We start from the raw sequence: 12,792 nt of genomic DNA on the forward strand, positions 1-12,792 counted from the left end.
ATTTTTAAAAGAATAATTTGAAGCACTCTTAGAAAGAAAAGCAGACCTGAAGATACTGTTTGCTTCTCAAACGCTCCAGACAACAGAAAAGCAGGAGCAATGGACAAATGTGGCAGCCGGGGACAGCAGCAGAGTGAGAGCAGAGGGACCAGGAAGAGACTTGTTTCTAAATGTGTGAAGGATGAAGGTAGAAGACAAGTGGAGATAACTGTGAAGATGTGGGCCTGGAGCATTATGAACAGAATGTGGAGACACCCTTCCTATAGGCAAATCAATTCTTTTGTGGGACTATATTACAAAATTGGAGGGTGCAAGAAAGGAGAGAAGGGGAGGAAGGAAGAATATGATATGCATGCATCAGATTGAGGGTTAGTGATGACAGAAAGGTGACTGCCTGCAGGGAAGTGGATGAGGAGGAGGGGAGAAGGATTGAAAAGGGGGGAAAAGAGGGAGGAGTTCTTTTGGTACAGGGAGGGAGTTCCACTGATGAAGACTTCTATGGGTGAAGATCCATATTTTGTGAAGGGAGATGGGACCTTGTGCTGGATGTTATCAAGAAGATTTTGAAAGATCATCCATCCTACCTCAGGCATGAGGGCAGGGACTCAGAGAGGGGATTTTGAGGCAAAAGGAGAAAAGAAGGGAATCAAAGGGAGGTTAAAGATCAGTGGTGGGCTACAAAATCAGGTATGTGAAGCAATATCTTTCCTGTCACCTGTAGGAATTGCCTTTGTTCTGAGAATGAAGCACAGTGGAAATGGGGAGCCCATGGGATAAGCTCTACAAGGCAGAGGCAGAAATTACCAAGAGAGTCCAGAATGGATACCTTGAAAGTGATGAATCCATGAGGAATGCAAGAAAATAAAGAGAGATTAGACAATTTAGGGGCCAGGAAGCAGACAATGGGGTTCTAGAGCAGATAGAAAGAGAAGGTGAATAATGAAAAGGGTGAGAGAAAATCTCTCTGGAAAGGGGCAGAAAAAATGAAATTTAAAAAACTAATGAACAGGACTAGTTGAAGAGGAGGAGAGGAAGGGGAAATCTACTTAACTGAGAGGAAAAACTAAGAGAGAAAAAAAAGAGGAAAATTAAATAACCAGATAAAAGTAGGAAAGAAAAAGAAACTAATAAGAAAAACCCCAAAAGGAAAGGAATAACTAATGGGAAGTGGAGTGGGAAGGTTAGGGGAAGAGAGACATTAGAAATAGGGCCACCTTAGAAAAAGAATAATCTAAAGGAACTAAAGGAACACAGTACGGTGATTGCAGCAGAAGCAGGGGGAAAATCAACTTGAAAAAAATATTAGAGACGAATAGAGGAAAATATAAGCATAACTCTCACAACTTTAAATGTGAATTGGTTGTTTACAATTCAATAAAATGAAAAGGAGTGACAGATTGGATAAGAAAGCAAAACTCTACAATCTGTTGCTTATAATAAACACACTAAAAAAGAAAAACACAATAAAACTGAGGGAAGGGGGAAAATTTACTATGTATCAACTGAAACTAAAAAAGCAGGAATTGCAATCATGCTATCTGACAAAGCAAAAGCAGACATCTAAAAAAGAAACAGGGATAAACAAGAAAACTACATTATGGAAAAAGAAATCATGGACAACAAAACAATATCAGTAATAAACTTATACTGTCCAAATGCCTTAGCATCCAAATTCATAAAGGAACTAAGCTATAGAAAGTAACACAACGGTGACGTAAGATTTCAATTACTCTCAGTTTTGGATAAGTTTAACAGAAAGAAAAAAGGGAACTGGAATTAACAAATTGTTGGACACATTAGAGTTAAAAGACATAGCATCTTCTAAATAGGATGATAAAAGAATATACATATTTCTCAGCATTACATGGCATTTTTACAAAAAGTGACTATAGGGCTAGGGCACAGAAATATTGTAAACAAATGTAAAAAGGCAGAAGTTGTAATATCTCCTTTACAGACCATAATAAAATAAAAATAGTCATTGGTTCATGGATCACAAACAAAAAATATAGATTCAAATGGAGATTTAACAATGAAATCCTAAATAATGAGTGGGTCAAAGATCAAGAGTTTCTTATTACAAAATTCAGATTTAAATTGAAGAAAGTAGGGAAAATCATCAGGTCATATAGGTATAACCTAAATAATATCCTTAATGAATTTAAAGTAAAGGGATTAGATCTGGTAGATGGAGTGTGTAGAAAACTATGGACAGAGGTTTACAATATTATACAGGAGGCAGCAAAAAAAAAAAAAATATATATATATATCCCAAAGAAAAAGAAGAGCAAAAAAACAAAAAGACTTTCTGCTGAGACTTTATAAATAGCTGAGGAAAAAAAGGAAAGCAAAAGGGAAAGGAGAAAGGAATAGATATATTCAACTGAATACAGAATTTCAGAGAATAGCAAGGAGAGATAAGGTTTTCTAATGGAAGTAATGCAAAGAAATAAAAGAAAACAATAGAATGGGAAAGACAAGAAATGTCTTCAAGAAAATTAGAGATATCAATGGAATGTTTTATGTAAAAATGTACGTGATAAAAGACAAAAATAGTAGGGAATTAACAGAAGAAGAGATTAAGAAGAGTTGGCAAAATACACAATAGAACTATATATGAAAGATCTTAATATAACTGATAACCATGATGGTATGGTTACCAATCTAGAGCCAGACATCCTATAGAATGAAATCAAATGGGTCTTAGGAACCAATGCTAACAATAAGGCTAGCTGAAGTGTAGGAATTCCAGGTAAGCTATTTAAAATTCAAAAATATAATGCTGTTAAAGTGCTGCACTCACTAGGTCAGCAAATTTGAAAAACTCAACACTGGATTGAGGGAAAAAATATCCATTTACATCCCAAACCTAAAGAAGGACAACACCAAGGAATGTACAAATTACTGAACAATTCCACTCATTTCACACACCAGCAAGGTTATGCTTAAGATTCAGCAAGCCAGTCTTCAGCAATATGTGATCCAAGAATTATCAGCAAGGCAAGCTGGTTTTAAAAGAGGCAGAGGAACTAGAGACCAAATTGCCAACATTCACTGGATTATAAAGAAAGCAACAGAATTCCAGAAAAACATCTAATTCTGCTTCATTGACTACACTAAAGCCTTTGACTGTATGGATCACAGCAAAATGTGGCAAGTTCCCAAAGAGATGGGAATACCAAATCATCTTACTTGTCTCCTGAGAAACCTGTATGCAGGTCAAGAAGCAACAGTTGGAACCTAACAACCAATCAGTTTAAGATGGGGAAAAGGAATACAACAAAGGCTGTATATTGTCACCTTATTTATTTAACTTATATACAGAGTACATCATGTGAAATGCCAGGCTAGATGAAGCAAAAGTCATAATTAAAGTTGAGAAATACCAGCAATCTCAGATATGCAGACAATACCATTCTGATGGCAAAAATGAGGAAGAATTAAGAAGGCTCTTGATGAGGGTGAAAGAGGAGAGTGTAAAATCTGGGTCAAAGCTTAATATTTTTTTAAAAAACCTAAAATCATGACAACTGGTCCCATTACTTCTTAGGAAATAGAAGGAGAAAGAATAGAAACAGTGTAAAATTTTATATTCTTGGGCTCAAAGATTACTGTAGATGGCAACTGCAGTCATGAAATTAAAAGATACTTCCTCCTTAAAAGGAAAGCTATGGAAAATCTGGACGGCATATTAAAAAGCAAACACATCACCACGCCAACAAAGATCCATATAGCCAAAGCTATGTTTTTCCCCAGTAGTAATGTATGACTATGAGAGTTGGACTATAAGGAAAACTGAGTGCCACAGAATCAATGCTTTCCAGTTGTTGTATGAGAGAAGACTTTTGAGAATCCCTTAGATAGCAAGCATATCAAATCTGCCGATACTTAAATAAATTCACTATTCATTGGAAGGACAAATACTGAAGCTGAAGCTTAAATACTTTGGCTAGATAATGAGAAGACAGGACTCAATGGAAAAGACCTTGAAAGAAAGACTGAAGGCAAAGGGGGAAGGGGAAGGCAGAGGATGACTTGGACAGTGTCATGGAAGCAATGAATGTGAGCACGCTTTGGGAGATAGGAGAGGGCAAAAGGGCTGAGCATGCTGTGATCCATGAGGTCATGAAGAAGCAAACATGACTGAATGATTGAACAACAACAAAGAGCAAATCACAGAAACAATAATTATGTGAAAAAAAAGATAATAATGAAACAACATGGGGCGGCTAGGTGGCACAGTGGATAAAGCACTGGCCCTGGATTCAGGAGTACCTGAGTTCAAATCTGGCCTCGGACACTTGACATTTACTAGCTGTGTGACCCTGGGCAAGTCACTTAACCCCCATTGCCCCGCAAAACAAAACAAAACAAAAAATGAAACAACATTCCAGATTTCTGGGTTGCAGCAAAAGCAGTCCTCAAGGGAAAAATCACATCTCTACAAACATAATTTTAAAAAATAGAAAAAAGAGAGAATTAATTACCTCAATATGTATTTTTAAAAATTAGAAAGTCAACAAATAAACTTAAAATAACAACAAAACCAAAGATAATAAAAATTAGAAGAAAACAGATAAATTAAAAACAAAAAACCATAAAATGATAAATAAAACTAAAAGTTGTTTTTTTGGAAAGATTAACAAAATTAATAAATGTTTGGCTAATATTATTAAAAAGAAGAGTGCTGGGGCAGAGCACCGGCCCTGGAGTCAGGAGTACCTGAGTTCAAATCCAGCCTCAGACACTTAACACTTACTAGCTGTGTGACCCTGGGCAAGTCACTTAACCCCAATTGCCTCACTTTAAAAAAAAGAGTGCAGAAAATCAAATAAATAAAATAGAAAATGAGCATGATGTAATCTCAACAAAATCAGAAGAAATAAAAATAATTAGAATACATTATGCATAGTTATATGCTAACAAAACTAAAAACACAAATGAAATAGAGTGTGACCTTCAAAAATATAAAATAACCAAACTATCAGAAAACCAGAGAGATATATATTAAATAACCCAGAAAAGGAAATAGATCTGGCTGTAAAAGAACTAACAAAGAAATGACCATAGTAATATAGAAGTTGATAAAGCCAAAGATCCAATCTTTTGGGGTAAGAACTCACCATTTGACAAAAATTGATGGAAAAAATGGAAAGCAATTTGATAGAAACTAGATATAGACCAACATCTCACACCATATATGGCAAGAGGAAGTCAAAAATGGATAAATGTTTTAGACATAAATGGGTTTATTCTAAGTAAAATATGGCAGCACAGAAAAATGTACCTGTCAGATCTGTAGATAAGGGAAGAATTTATGACCAAACAAGAGATAGAGAAGATTACAAGAAGCAAAATAGATAATTTTGATTACATGAAACTTAAAACCTTTTGCACAAATAAAATTAATGGAACCAAAAATTAGAAGGAAAATAGGAACCTGGGGGGGGGGACAATTTTTGTAACAAGTTTCTCTGATAGAGGCTTCATTGCTCAACTATATAGGGAATTGCTCCAAATTTATAGAAATAAGAGCCATTCCCCAGGTTATAAATGGTCAAAGGATATGAACGGGCAGAAGAAATCAAAGCTATCGACAGTAGCATAAAATGCTATAAATCATTTCTGATTTACTCTGAGATAATTTACTGAGACACCACCTCACATCTCACATCAGACTGACTGACATGACAGAAAAAAATGACAAATGTGGAGGGAATGTGAAAAATTGGGACACTAATACATTATAGGTAAAGTCGTGAGTTGGTCCAACCATTCTGAACAGCAATTTCGAACTATGCCCAAAAGACTATAAAACTTTTGACTTGGCAATACCACTACTGTATCCCAAAGGGATCAAAGGGAAAGGGAAAGGACTTATATGTACAAAACTATTTATAGCAAGATTTTCTGTGGTGGCAAAGAATTGGAAATCAAAGGGATGCTCATCAAGTGGGGAATGGCTGAACAAGTTGTTATATGATTCTGATGGAGTACTATTGTATTATAAGAAATGATGAGCAGGATGGTTTCAGAAAAACCTAGAAAGACTTACATGAACTGATGCAAAGTGCAGCGACCAGAACCAGGATAACACGGTACACAGTAATAGTAGTATTGTAGGGATGATCAACTGTGAAAGACTTAGTTACTTGGATCAAGACAATGGTCCAAGACAATGTCAAAGGACTTATGATGAAAATACTAATCACCTCCAGAGAGAGAACTGATGAACTCTGAATGCAGAATAATGCATAATTTTTTACTTTTTATTATTATGGTATTATTTTGTTTGTATTTTCTTTTGTAACATGACTAATATGAAAATATGTCTTGCATGAATCACATGTATAACCTATATCAAATTGCTTGCCTTCTCAATGAGGGGGAAGAAGAGGGAGAAAGAGATTTTGGAACTCAAAATTTTTTAAATGATTGTTTTTAAAATTTTACATGTAATTTGGAAATATTTAATAAAACAGATGAAAATAAAAACTTTTAAACTACCAAAGTGGGGAGGGAAAACCTTCTGATCTTAATGGATTCACAGAAGAATTCTATCAAACTTTTCAAGAAAAATTAGTCCTGGGGGCAGCTAGGTGGCACAGTGGATAAAGCACCGGCCCTAGATTCAGGAGTTCTTGAGTTCAAATCTGGCCTCAGACACTTGACACTTACTGTGTGACCCTGGGCAAGTCACTTAACCCCCATTGCCCCACCAAAAAAAAAAAAAAAAGAAAAATTAGTCCTAATATTTCACAAATTATTCTCAAAAACTGAGAAAGAAAGCACCCTACCAGAATCCTTTTATGAGACAAATATAGTCCTAATACCTAAACCAAGGAAAATTAAACACTGAAGAAAAACTATAGGCCAATATCATTAATGAATATTCACTCAAAAATTTTAAAGAAAATGTTGTCAAAGAGCCTACAGCAATATATTCAAGAAATAATTCATTATGACCAAGTGGGAATGCATTATGACCAGGGATGCAAAGATGATTAAGCATTAGGAAAAAAATCAACATAAGTGATAATATTAAAAAACAAAAACATCTAAAATTACATTAGATGCAGGAAAAGTCTTTGACAAAGTGCAGCAGCACTCTTGTGCTTAAAAAAAAAACCTACAAAGTATAGGCATATAGGGCCTTTTTAATCATAAAAAACCTCTAAAATCAAAAGCAACGATTATATGCAAAGGGGATACCTAGAACATTTCTGGAAAATATAGCAGTGAGGGAGCATCTAGATGGCTCAGTGGATAAAGCACTGGCTCTGTATTCAGAAGGACCTGAATTCAAATCCAGCCTCAGACATTTGACACTTACTAGCTGTGTGACCCTGGGCAAGTCACTTAACCCTCATTGCCCTGCAAAAAAAAAAAAGAAAAGAAAAGAAAATATAGCAGTGAAGCAAGCATGTCCACTCTTCCCACTTTTATATGATATAGTTCTGAAGGTGCTAGGAATAGCAATAAGAGAAGAGGAAGAAATTAAAGGTATAAAGATAGAAAAATAAAATTATTCTTATTTGCAGATGATAGATAATTTACTTGGAAAATCCCAGGGAATCAATAAAAATACTAATTGAGAAAATTAATAGCCTCAGCAAGATTATAGGCTACAAAAAAACCCTCAAAAATAAATATTTCTACACAATAAAAATTCAAACAAGCAAAAATAGAAAGGGAAATCCCATTCCAAATAACTACAAAATGCATAAAATATCTGAGGACTTATCCGTTGAGGCACACAAAGGATTTGTATAGATTCAATTATGAAGTGCTCCTTAAAGAAATAAAGAACTTAAATAGCTGGAGGAATATTCAGTGCTCATGGATAGGCCATACCAATATAATAAAAATAACAATACTTCCTCAGTTAATTTACGCTATGCCAATCAAATAACCAAAAAGATGCTTTATAGAACTTGATGGGGTAATTATAAAAGACAAAAAAAAAGATAATTTTCTTACACGAAACTGAAAAGTTTCTGCACACACAAAATTAATGCACCCAGAATTAGAAAAGAAGCAAATAAGAAAAAAATTTTTGTATCAGATTTCTCTATCCAATATAGATAAACACACACACAATGTATATGCTTATGTATTTTATATATGTATATGTGTGTATATATAATATATAATAGCTATTCTCTAATAGATAAGTGATATAAGATTATAAACAAATAGTTCTCAAAAGAATTTTGCAAAGTATTCACAGCCACATGAAAGAATGCTCCAAATCACTAATAATAGTAAGAGAAGTACAAATTAAAACAACCTTGAGGTTTGACCTCACACACTGCAAATTGGCAAAAATAACCCAAAAATGAAACAGTCATTGTTGGGGAGATTATGGAATTATATTCAAACTAATACATTGCTGGTAGAGCTTTGAAATGGGAAAGCAATTTGGAATAATGCAAATAAAGTGACTAAGATGTCTATACCCTTTGAATCAGAAACTCCATTACTGGGTTTATACCCCAAGGATATAAGGATAAAAAGGATAGGATAAAGGATGAAAAGGAAATCCCCATATACACAAAAAGATTCATGGCAGTACTTTTTGTGATAGCAAAGAATTGAAAACAAAGAATAAGTGGCCATTGAATGGAAAATGGCTAAACCAATTATGGTACATGAATGTAATAGAATATTGCTGTGCTGTAAGAAATTATGTATGTAATGAACACAGAAAAACATGGAAAGGTCTTCAGGAATTGATGCAAAGGGGAGTAAGCAGAGCCAAGAAAAAATATACATAATAACTACAACAATGTAAATGAAAAGAACAACCACCCACCAAAAATTCAAAAGTGAATATAACAAAATTATAAAGATCAAGCATGACACAGATGAAGAGATATGAGACAAGACCAGCCTACTTTTTCATGGAGGTGAGAGGTTCACAGGTGTTACATATTGCACAGGTTTTCAGGCTTTTTCAATGTATTAAAAAGTTGTGCTCATTATTTTTTCATCATTTAAAAATATTATTTGTTATATGGGATATCTCTAGGAGGGGAAAAGAGAGGGGAAAAGACAACTAGGATTATGTAAGAAACAGAAGACATCAATAAAAACTTATTTTTAAAACTACGATAGTAATAGTATATCATAGTAGTATACTCTATTCAGGTAATATAATAATATACTCACATCTCCTCAGTACTCTCTGTCTCTTGTGCCCCTGTTTTCCTCTGACTAAGGAGAGTGGATGGTGGACATTGGAAAGGTCCCCTCAGATTCCCTCATTTAAGAAGGGCATCCAAGGAATTAACTTCGTCATCTCCTACCTGACCGCTCTCCTGGACTTTGTGATATCCGTAAACTCATCATCCTGCAAGATGAAGTCAACTCTGAAACTCACCATCATTTCCCACCCCAGCTTCAGGATTTCATCAGGCCCCCTGGACCACGTAGCCTAACATACATAGCATAGCATAGTGTGGTATATAAAGGCAGCATGATATAATGAATACAGAACCAGCTTCAGAGGCAGGAAAACCTGGATTGAAGCCCTGCTTCTGATATATACAAGCTTCATGACCACCACTGTCACTTCCTTCCCCCTCCCTATTCTTCCTTCCTTCCCTCCTCCTCTCCTCTTCTTCCCCCTTCATTGTTTTTGAGACTGGATCTCCCTACTTTACCCAAGCTGGAAGTGCAGCAGCCACTGATGGGCATGGAAGTTTTGGCCTGCACTGTTTCCATCCTGGGCCAGTTCCCAGACAGGCAACCCCCCTGCTCTTAGGGAGCTCACCATATTGCTGCCAAATTTAGTTCAGATACCACATCAGCTTTAGCCCCATTGCAGCTCAGAACTCGTGAGCTCAAGAGATGCACCAGCCTCAGCCTCCCCGGTTGCTGCAGCAGTAACAGGCTCACGACACTGTGCGCAGCCCTGCTCTTCTTTTTAGCAGAACACTCGTGAAGTACTGTTGCCAACAGTGGAAAAATTCGTTGGCTCTAAAAGTCATAGAACCTGGCCTCAAACTCTGTTTCTGGTGCCTACTCCCTGCGTGACCGACCTTCAGCAAGCAACTTCCTTCTCCTGGGCCCCAATCTCCTCATCTGTAAAATGAGGGGGTGGGACCAGATGGCCCCTGAAGTCCCTTCCAGCTCTGGAGCTAGGATCCCATGGTCCTGTTATCAAAGATTCCAACTTTTCTTGTTTTCAATGGAACGTTTGTTGAAATTGATACTAGTAGATGCTTTAAACAAATATGCTCCCTAGATGAACCAGCCTATTGCACTGGCAGCTTTTTCTCTAACAGTCTAATCCATATCTAAAGGGTATTTTAGGTCCCACTGACCCTATAACAACACTTCCTGTGTGTATAAGCAACCTCAGAATCACATTGAGCCCCTTTTATTTTCAGAAGTGGACTTGTCCATATGAAAACTCAAGAAGTGGAAACACAGAAGAGATGCATGCTTAGAGTCAGAGGTTCAGGGTTTTAGGGTTGAAGGGGCCCTCAGAGATCATCTATTCCAAATCCCCTCACTTTACAAATGGAGAAACTGAGGCCTGATGAGTTTCAGTAACTTAAATAAGGTCACACAGACAGTAAGTGACAAGGTCATGATTTCTATTGCTCCAAGTTGAGACTGTTTTCCATTGCACTGTTGGAAGTGGGATGAGGGAACAGAGGTCCTCATGGGTCACTTCAAACTATCGATTCTATGACCATGAGTTAAAATGTTTCATACCACCAGCTAGCATATAGGATGAGCTAAATGAATGTGATTAATCCCTGATGATAGCTCTTGCCTGTCCTTTATGGTTCTGCTAGCTACAGCTCACTGTGGTTAAGTATGGCAAAGACACCACAAGCCAGGCTAGCCAGGGTGATGCAATTAACCCCTGCTGCTTTCCCACCCCTCCCTCCGAGAGTCTGTCATGGTCGCCGATGCTCTGAAATGTTTTAAGGGACTGGGAAGATGGGGTCACTGTCTTCAAGGACCTGAAGAGTTATGATGTGGAAGATCATAAATCGATCAGTCAACAAGAATTTATTAATCATGCACAATGTTCCAGGTGTTATGGTAAGTGCTAAGGATAAAAAGAAAGGAAAAAAACAGCCTATGCCCTCAAGGATATCACAGTCAAACTGGGGGAGAGCATGCAAACAACTATGTAGTGCTACCAACCTCCTGATAGAAAGGTGATGGATTTGAAGTTCAGACTGAGATATATATTTTTGGACATGGCCAATGCCAGAATTTGTTGTGTTTGATTATATATGGTTGTAGCAGGTTTTGCTCCTCTTGCTTTCACAATGGGATCAGGGTTGGGGAGGGACAGGTAGGAGGGAGAAAAAGTGGACTCAAGAATAAAATAAAATTAATATTAAAAAAACTGTACAAAGAAAATATGTACAGGATAAATGGGAAATAATCAGTAGAGGGAAGACACTAACATTATGGGAGATTGGGATTTCTTAAAGAAGGTGGGACTTTGGGGACAGCTAGATGGCACAGTCAATAGAGCACTGGCCCAGGAGTCAGGACAACCTGAGTTCAAATCTGGCCTCAGACACCTGATACTTACTAGCTGTGTGACCCTGGGCAAGTCACTTAACCCCAATTGCCTCCCCCCCCCAAAAAAATGGGGCAGCTAGGTGGTGCAGTGGATAGAGCACTGGCTCTGGAGTCAGGGGGACCTGAGTTCAAATTCGGTCTCAGACACTTGATATTTACTAGCTGTGTGACCCTGGGTAAGTCACTTAACCCCAATTGCCTTACCAAAAGAAAAAGAGAGAGTCAATGGAGTTTATTGACTGGGGGTGTAGAGCAGGAGGGCCGAGGGACAGGTGTGTGACATGGTAAGACGTGTGTTTTAGGAAATTAGCTTTAGTGACTGAATGGAAGATGGATGAGAGTAGAGAAAGACACTTGAGGCAGGCAGGCCCACCAGCAGGCTATAATCAAGGCATGAGGTGATAAAAGCCTGTACCAGGGTTGGTGCAGTGTCAGAGGAAAGAAAGGAATATATACAAGATATGTTATTAAAGGTAGAAACAGCAGGACTTGGCAATTGGATTTGGGAGGAGGGTGAGAGAAAGTAAAGAGTAGAGGATGACAATAAGGTTGCAAATCAGGGTGACTGGGAGTATAGTGGTGTCCTCAATAGTAATAGGAAAATTAGGAAGAGTCTTAGGAGAAAGGATGCTGAGTTCAATTTTGGGTATGTTGAGTTGATGATGCCTACCAGATATCCAGTTCAAGATGACCAACAGGCAGCTAGAGATGTGAGGTTAGAGGTCATGAGAGAGGTCAGGGCTGAGTAAGCAGATCTGAGAATCATCAGCAAAGAGATGATAATTGAATCCATGGTTGCCAATTAAATCATTAAATGAAATAGTATAGAGGGAGAAGAGAAGAGGAACCAGGACAGAGCATTGGGAGACACCCAAAATTAGCAGGCATGACCTGGATGAAGATCCAGGAAAAATCTGACAAGGAGTCAGGGAGGTAGGAGGAGAAGCAGGAGAGAGTAATGTCATGAAAACCCAAAGATAAAAGAGCGTCAAGGTAAAAAAAGGATGATCAACAATGTCGAAGGCTGCAGAGAAGTCATGAAGGAAGTTTTGTCCATGAAAAGATCACTGGTAACTTTGGAAAAAGCAATTTCGATTGAATGATAAGATCTGAAATCAGGCCGCAAAGAGTTAAGAGTGAGAAGAAAGGAAGTGGAGGCACTGATTGTAAATTCTCAAGGAGTTTAGCCACAAAAGGGAGAAGAGATATAGGACAATAGCCAACAGTAATGGATGA

At 37.3% G+C, this 12,792-nt stretch overlaps 1 protein-coding gene across 1 annotated transcript in view; it reads right to left on the bottom strand.

Annotated features, from left to right (window-relative positions):
- HYDIN (HYDIN axonemal central pair apparatus protein) overlaps nt 1–9,857 on the bottom strand; it is a 589,624-nt gene extending 579,767 nt beyond the window's left edge. Inside the window, 1 exon segment of the mRNA XM_043981230.1 lies at nt 9,776–9,857. The gene's annotated coding sequence lies outside the window, so the exon portion shown is untranslated.
- Between the last annotated feature and the right edge of the window lie 2,935 nt (nt 9,858–12,792).

The sequence above is a fragment of the Dromiciops gliroides genome, chromosome 2 (genome assembly GCF_019393635.1).
Source record: "Dromiciops gliroides isolate mDroGli1 chromosome 2, mDroGli1.pri, whole genome shotgun sequence".
NCBI lineage: Eukaryota > Metazoa > Chordata > Mammalia > Microbiotheria > Microbiotheriidae > Dromiciops > Dromiciops gliroides.